The sequence below is a fragment of the Rhagoletis pomonella genome, unplaced genomic scaffold (genome assembly GCF_013731165.1).
Source record: "Rhagoletis pomonella isolate Grant_MI unplaced genomic scaffold, Rhpom_1.0 Rhpom_scaffold_00012, whole genome shotgun sequence".
Taxonomy (NCBI): Eukaryota; Metazoa; Arthropoda; class Insecta; order Diptera; family Tephritidae; genus Rhagoletis; species Rhagoletis pomonella.
The window spans coordinates 12,135,937-12,144,436 of NW_023458566.1; the positions used below are offsets into that span (position 1 = coordinate 12,135,937).

Below are 8,500 nucleotides of genomic sequence, written 5' to 3' on the forward strand. Positions count from 1 at the left end.
GGTTTTCGTACGTCGAGAGAGGACTTTACTCCTGAATTGCCTACTCAGTCCAAAGTAGCACTTGTTGGCAAGAGTGATTCTACGTTGGATTTCAATGCTGACATTATTATCGGTGTTAATGCTGGTTCCCAAGTAAACGAAATTCTCTACTTTCTCGAAATTGTAACTGTCAACAGTGACGTGGGTGCCAAGGCGCGAATGTGCTGACTGTTTGTTTGATGACAGGAGATACTTCGTCTTGTCCTCGTTTACCACCAGACCCATGCGCTTTGCTTCCCTATCCAACTTGGAAAAGGCAGAACAGACTTCGCGGTTTTTGTTACCGATGATGTCGATGTCATCGGCATAAGCCAGCAATTGCACGCTCTTGTAGTAAATTGTTCCTGTGCGGTTCAGTTCTGCAGCTCTTATTATCTTCTCCAACATCAGATTAAAGAAGTCACATGAAAGGGAGTCGCCCTGTCTGAAACCCCGTTTTGTGGCGAACGGCTCGGAGAGGTCTTTTCCAATTCTGACGGAGCTGGTGGTATTGCTCAACGTCATTTTACACAGCCGTATGAGTTTTGAGGGGATGCCAAATTCAGACATAGCGGCGTATAGGCAACTCCTTTTAGTGCTGTCAAAAGCGGCTTTAAAGTCGACAAATAGGTGGTGAGTGTCGATCCTTTTCTCGCGGGTCTTTTCCAAGATTTGGCGTATTGTGAATACCTGGTCTATGGTGGATTTGCCAGGTCTAAAGCCACACTGATAAGGCCCAATCAGTTCATTGACGGTGGGCTTCAGTCTTTCGCACAATACGCTCGATAAGACCTTGTAACCTATGCTTAGAAGGCTGATCCCGTGGTAGTTGGCGCGAATGGCGGGGTCACCTTTCTTGTGGATTGGGCAGAGCACACTTAAATTCCAGTCGTCGGGCATGCGTTCATCTGACCATATTCTGCACAAGAGTTGATGCATGCACCTTATTAACTCCTCGCCGCCGTACTTGAATAGCTCAGCTGGCAGGCTGTCAGCTCCAGCGGCTTTGTTGTTTTTCAGCCGCGTTATTGCTATACGTACCTCGTCATAGTCAGGCGGTGGAACGTCGACTCCGTCATCATCGACTGCGGGCTCGGGTTCTTCTTCTCCACAACTTTCTGTGCTGCTGCCATTTAGTAGGGCGGAAAAGTGTTCCCTCCATAATTTAAGTACGCTCTGGACATCAGTTACTAGGTCGCCATTATTGTTCTTACAGGAGTGCGCCCCGGTCTTTAAACCTTCCGTAAGTCGCCTAACTCTCTGGTAAAATTTTCGGGCATTCCTCCTGTCGGCCAGCATTTCAAGCTCTTCGCACTCACGTATTTCTGCCTCTCTCTTCTTGTTGCGGCAAATACGTCTCGCTTCCCTCTTCAGATCCCTATAGCGGTCCCACATAGCGCGCGTTGCGCCCGATCGCAGCGTGGCCCTGTAGGCGGCATCTTTTTTCTCTGCAGCTTCCTGACACTCCTCATCGTACCAGTTGTTCTTTCGGGCTCGCTGAAATCCGACTACTTCTTCGGCGGCGGTACTTAATGAGCGGGAAATGTGGTTCCACTGCTCGCATATGTCGGTTTGTTGAAGAGTGCTCTCTGAGAGCAGGTGTGAGAGTCGAGTAGCGAAAGCGCTGGCTGTCTGTTGTGATTGCAGCTTTTCGACGTTAAGCTTTCCTTGCATATTTGGGCGCACATTTTTTGCTGCACATAGGCGGGTGCGTATCTTGGCTGCAACAAGATAGTGGTCCGAGTCGATGTTTGGGCCTCGGAGTGTGCGTACGTCTAAAACACTGGAAGCGTGCCTTCCGTCTATCACAACATGATCGATTTGGTTTCTCGTTTTTCGATCCGGAGACAGCCAGGTAGCTTGATGGATCTTTTTATGCTTGAACCTAGTACTGCATACTACCATGTTTCGGGCCCCGGCGAAGTCGATCAGCCTCAATCCGTTGTCGGACGTTTCGTCGTGGAGGCTGAATTTTCCGACGGTGGTTCCAAAGATCCCTTCTTTGCCCACCCTGGCATTGAAGTCGCCAAGCACGATTTTGATATCATGACGGGGGCAGCGCTCGTACGTGCGCTCCAAGCGCTCATAGAAGAGATCCTTGGATGCCTCATCCTTCTCTTCCGTCGGGGCATGGGCGCAGATGAGCGAGATGTTGAAGAATCTCGCTTTGATGCGGATTGTGGCTAGACGCTCGTCCACCGGGGTGAACGACAGTACTCGGCGACGGAGTCTCTCTCCCACCACAAATCCAACTCCGAATTTGCGCTCCTTTACATGGCAGCTGTAGTAGACGTCGCAAGGCCCCAGACATTCTTTGCCTTGCCCCGTCCAACGCATTTCTTGGATGGCGGTGATGTCAGCTTTTGTCCTTACGAGGACATCAACCAGCCGGGCAGAGGCACCTTCCCCATTAAGGGTCCGGACATTCCAGGTGCATGCCCTCAAATCGTAGTCCTTTAAACATTTGCCGTGGTCGTCATCATAAGGGGGGGTCTCATCCGAGGCTTTGCCTTGCTTCTTCACTGGAAGTGGTTTTTACGTGGCGGGTCCCAAGCCCAGCGCACAACCCATTGCTGGGACACCTGAGCTCACCACACATTAATTCACCACACTTTAACTCCCCACACCTAAATTCACCACACCTCAACTCGCCACACCTTAACCCCCGCACCTAAATCCACCACACCTAAATCCACCACCCTTAATTCACCACACCTCAACTTTCTCACCACACCTTAACTCACCTCAACTCACCACACCAAAATTCACCACACCTTAATTCACCACACCTCAACTTTCTCACCATAACTTAACTCCCCACACCTGAATCCACCACACCTAAATTCACCACACCGTAACTCCTACACCCAATTCCACCACACCGCAGCTCACCACACCCGATTTCACCACATGACATGATATCACTTGATGTGGCATCAAAGGCAACATCATTTGGCATAAAATGAACCAAAATAAATAAGATTTAGATAGAGGTGAAAAAAGGGATAAAAAGGAAATACAACTGAAGAGTGTGCGATGTTATATTGTGGTGTGTTATGCTTCATATGTTATGTTATTTATTCTTATGTTATGGTTATGTTATGTTATACCAAGTACTAAGCTAAACTCCCCTCCACTTAACCCATTCCAACTAATGTTATTTTAGCTCATTCAACTTACATAAACTATCCTTAATTTTATCGGTTGAATTTCAACCGCTGGGTGAACACTAGTACAAATAAAAGGTGTAACAATTACATTGGCGACATGACGTTTGTGCAAACAAGTGGATTCAACAATGGAAATCGATATTGGATGATCTCCAATATCTGCTCGAGTTTTGTATTATATATGGGTCATTCCATACAATAATGCAATAAAAATTGGCATGTTTTTATTTTTATTTATTTTTATTAACTTCATATGTTTGATTTTTACTTTTTTCAGCCTCAAACTTTATGGGGTAAGCTGTAAAAATGGAAACACCAAAACTGTAGAAATTACGAGTTTTTTCATATCTGCGTACATAAAGTTTATACTAAAGTTTACTCCATATAGTTTGGCAACTATTCAGGTTGAAAAAAATAAAAATTAAACATGATGAAGTTAATAATAAAAAAAATAAAAAATGCGATTTTTTAATGCAAAACTTTTTTATTTTAATTTATCTCACACTCTCGTGGAAAGCCGAGGTAATTACGCACATCTTGTTGCCTTAACTGATTTTCTCCGACAAATAGTTTTTTAACTGCAAACAATTGAAAAAAGATACTTCTCCGTGAGTTCAAAATTTCGGGTCTTCTTTTTTCGAGATTTTCGAATATCATGACGAAATAAAATAATAGGTATCTTCTTTTTTTCGATAAAGAATGTAAAAAATTAACCACCGATTCGCGATTGAAACATTCAGCGAACACCGTGGAATTCGGGGCCCTGTTTGTGTTGCGAAATTTCAGGCCGATATTGTGCTTTTTTGTCTCTTCGTGCGAACTCACATCGGATGGCTTAATAGTATAATACAAAACTCCAAAGATTAGTTTTATTTTTTAGCATTCTGATGCCACAGCGAATAGATAATCTAAAATCTTCAAAACTAAATGCGAAAAAGGGTGATTTTTATTATTCTATTGCCTGATTTCTGCTTATTGGCCATCTCCCATCTATGCACATACATACATATGTATGTAAGCATCAGATATAACGAAATGGTAAGAACAATTCAAAAGACACAAAACAGAGAAGCAAAGCAAAGCGAAAAAAAAACTTTCATAAAAACTTTACTTTGCACAATTTGCACAAAAAGCAAAAGGAAATTTGATTTGCCAACACAATAATCTGCGTTTAAGTGGCTTCTCCTTTTCTTTCACGTACTCACCTTCTACATCCGTATTTATTGCATTCCTTTGTCTATAGAAACGATATTTGCCGTTGAGGTATATCATCGTATTGGGTTATTTTCGGTGTGAAAATTGTTAAAGTAAGTATTATTACGCGTTAGTTTAGCTTTGAGCGCTTTTGGCACCTGCTCTTTCTTTCTTTCTTTCTTTTGTGTTTCGCTTTTTCTGTTACGGTGTGTGTATCGTCAGCATTTGCTAAAGGATAGCAGCCGTAATGCCTGGGAAATTGCTTGGCAATTCTATTTTGTAAACATTTAATGTGAAGATAATAAAACTAAATCGAAAAGGAATTCGAAGCGAGCGGGAGTTGCAAGTTACGAAAGATAAAAGTCGGTGACTAGAATGAATGAAGTTTTAGAATATTTTAGTCTTTTAGTTTTCGCAAAATTGTTGTACACAGTGAAAGCTTGGCTCATTTTAAAGAGAGATGCTTCTGCTATAATAGAATAAGTTTTATATATTTGAGAAAACGTTCTGTTACGAGATAAATATAAAGACTTATATTGAAAGATCTCGACCACTAAAAAATTTCTGTAATTCAGATACGCTTGGTAAATAAAGCTACATCGACCCCTTTGCGCTAAGTTATTGTATGTGCCAAAAATATAATTTTATATGAGAGCTTTTTTTAAATAGCAACGATTTTTTTTAATAGCCTTCGCATGTATTTTCATGAATGTGAGTTTTAGCGAATACTTAAATATTAAATAAATAAAAAATTTAAAAATGGCCATTAACCCTTAACATCACAGAAGTGTATAGCGGGCACCTTTTTAAGGTCATTTACGTATAAAACCTAATGTTTCTATTTTTTCGAAAACACATTTTATTTAATCTATCACCAAGGTTTTATGCATCTAAGCGTGACTACAACATCACTAGTTTAATATTTATATTAAAAGGCCTGTCAAGTTATCACTTAGCAGCCCTACAAGGTTTGGTTGCATTACATCAAGGATCATCTCCTTAAAAACTTTAACCCGTCTTAAAAGGTATCTAGAACTTCTAAGTAATGTTCTGATAAATGCAATAGCAATATTGGCCCTGAACACTGTGTAAAAAACAATTTCTAATACTTCTAAATAAAAAAAACATAAAAATTTAAATATTGAAGTACATAATATAAATACCTATACATTTTATTGCACTCAGAATGTATTTTTTTGAAATCACAATGCCTTTGGTTTCTTTCAAAAATGCCTTGGATGTATTTAGTGTGTCCACTGGACACTACTGGTCAGATATGTAACGAAAGGTTATTAGGTCGTTAAGGGTTAAGTGTATAATTGCAGATGAAGTTGCTGTATGGATGCTTTGGCGCGGTACGGCAGATAAGCGTAGCTTCCAAAAATTTGCATCTTCTCAGTTTATAGAAGGTTCGTCTTTTTGTCTAAACAATTTTAAAACAAATTAGTGATATTTTTTATCAACAGATATTTGCCAACAGATACCTGGTAATAAATAAAATTTTTTCAGCAACAAAGGCAAAAAAGAACTAAAACAAATTATTAAACTCCATCCAAAATCTCCAAAATCCATAAGGATTTTCAAGTTCGCAATTACATTTACATACATTTTACGTACATATAGAAAATAAGGCATTTGTAAGTTAGAGTTGTGTGCACATCAATAACATAGAAAAAATTTACAAGATGATCTCTACAAAAAAAATCCTGAAAATCGTTTGATAAAATATTTATTGATGACTTATCGATTTTGCGATCGATAAACTTGTCGATATTATTTATGGATTCATACAAACTACTTTTTCACATTTACCGATTTATTTTTAAAATATTCATCAGATTATTTCCATAACTTTTTCATGTATCGGTATATTTAACATAACAAAAAGTATGCACCGATAAATTCCATATTAGGTGCGCTGAACAATTTGTATACGCATCTATGTACTATACATATGTGCATAACTTCCAAGCTTTCATCACGTTCAATGTTTACCAATTTTCAAAATTTTCTGCCAATTAAGCATAAACTACACCAGCTTTTACGCTTAATAAAAAAACACAAGAAACAAGAGAACATTTTCGCAAATCCGTAGCCGCAGTTCCGAAGTTTCGAGTGTAAATTGCAAATAAGCTGCTCCTTCATCCTTGCCAAAGCGCGCAAAATGCGGCAGCCTCATCAAAGTTAGAACAGCTTTTTAGCTTTCATGAAAAAGTTAGCTAAAAAAATTTGTAAGCTGCCACAAAGCCTTTACCCTCCCTAGCTGCGTTGCCAGCAATTGGGTTTGCCTTCTTGTTGCTGTTACTTTTTACGGGATTTCCAAAAACATTTAACATGGAGTGCCGATGCCATTGCACTGTTGCAACAGATCAATTGTAAGCCGAAACCTGGTTTTTGTCGCTCCTTACTAAGTGAATAGTACATACACACTATTCAAATTCTTATGTGTGTATATTTTTAGAAATCCCAGCAAACACAGTTCCCAGTATTTGATTTTACATTAGAATTCTAATGTTCTCATAGTTCTCGAATACTTAAAACTCGTTTTCTAACCTTTGCGTTTGTTGGGTTACGATTTCGCAGGCCAACACGACAGTCACAATTCGGGCGTATGTAATTTGCTTAGAGTTTTGTCGCATTTTCTCGTAAAGCTCAATCGTCTGGCGCAAAAAAGTTTGCAACTCTAAGCCGCTTATATCGAATGAGCAAGTTTAATTGTTTGTGAGTTAAAGCCAATGAGTTTTAGCACCGCAACGGGCGTGACTTTACAGGTGGAGCACAATTTTTAAACGTTTGGGAGAGTACGTATTTACATATTCATGCAAGGACATACATAGAAGCGACAGTTGTTTGATAAAATGCGGCGTAAAAAACAATAGCTAATTACCTGCGTCCGTTAGTATATTTTGATGTTAACATATTTTATTTCAAAGTACGTTAGATTCGGGTTGGTACCATCACTGTCTACTGAGGGGAAATAAAATTCCAATTTATCTTAGCAAAAATTTAGTAAAGATTTTTTTTTAAATGTTGGGGCAAAATAATTATAAAAGATGGTTTACTGTTCGAATTTTATAAAAACGTTTCTTGCTGTTCGTGAGGATTATGATACGTCTTTTGAACACTGATCATTTTTATAATGATGATGCTTAATGATCCCATTCGTCAAAATTTTTAGATATTTAGGGTGGATGTTTTATGAAAAAAATTTTACTTTAACAGGGAAAAAATTAAAAAGATAATTTTTTTGTGTGAAATGTTACATATTTACATGGCATATTCGTAGTACATGGCGTATGAGTAACATTTGCCTATTCGCCACTCTTTTATTTGTCCATAAAATTTTCTTCACTATTAGCTAGATTTTTTCGTAAAACCACCGTCTTTAACTCTAGCCGGCAATTCTTCGTGGAATCGACGACGTGAATTTTTATTAGATTCCCACACGTGTGGATATCCATCCGCATTTGCGGCAGGGGCGAGGATTCTGGAGGCCCTCACCATAGCCAAAGTCTCCAGCATCATAGATCAGGAGTGCATATTCGAGGATACGGGAGAGGTAACGCCAAACCTCTCTTCTTCAGAGTCGGAAGAGGATATAGGCCGAGAAGCAGCTTGCCGCCAACGACCATCCCATGACAGATTTGGTCCTCTTTCACAAAAGCAAAATCGACATCGAAATCTGTTAGTCAACGCTGCAAGAGAAGGAAAACTGCCTCTTCGAGTCATAGAGTGGCGGATACTGGTGTAGCCCAATTTCGATCTTGCGGCGAACAATCGAGGACAGCGACAGAAGAAGGCGATATCAGCTAGACAGACTTGCCTAAAACCAATGGTAGAAGTAAAGCAAGGGCCAGTCGAGGCAGAAGTGCCTTCGGAACATCAAAACCTTTGTACAATGTCAGGAGGTCTGGTGGGCCGGCCAACTTATTTTGAGGGCGTAAAATACCCTCCGCTCATTATCGTAATTAGGAGGGCGATTTCGACTCGGTAGATGACTACAGCCGATATTAAACACTGCACGAGCCATCTGATTCAGGCCGTCATTGCCCCGGCACTGCAGTCAATGCTTGTGGGTATGAGGAGAGGGATGGATGGAACCCATGCTAACTGGGATT

General features: G+C 40.1%; 1 protein-coding gene across 1 annotated transcript in view; it reads left to right on the plus strand.

Annotated features, from left to right (window-relative positions):
• Positions 1 to 8,500, plus strand: part of LOC118747839 (glutamate receptor 1-like) — a gene marked incomplete in the record, with an annotated part of 322,600 nt that overhangs the window by 97,383 nt on the left and 216,717 nt on the right.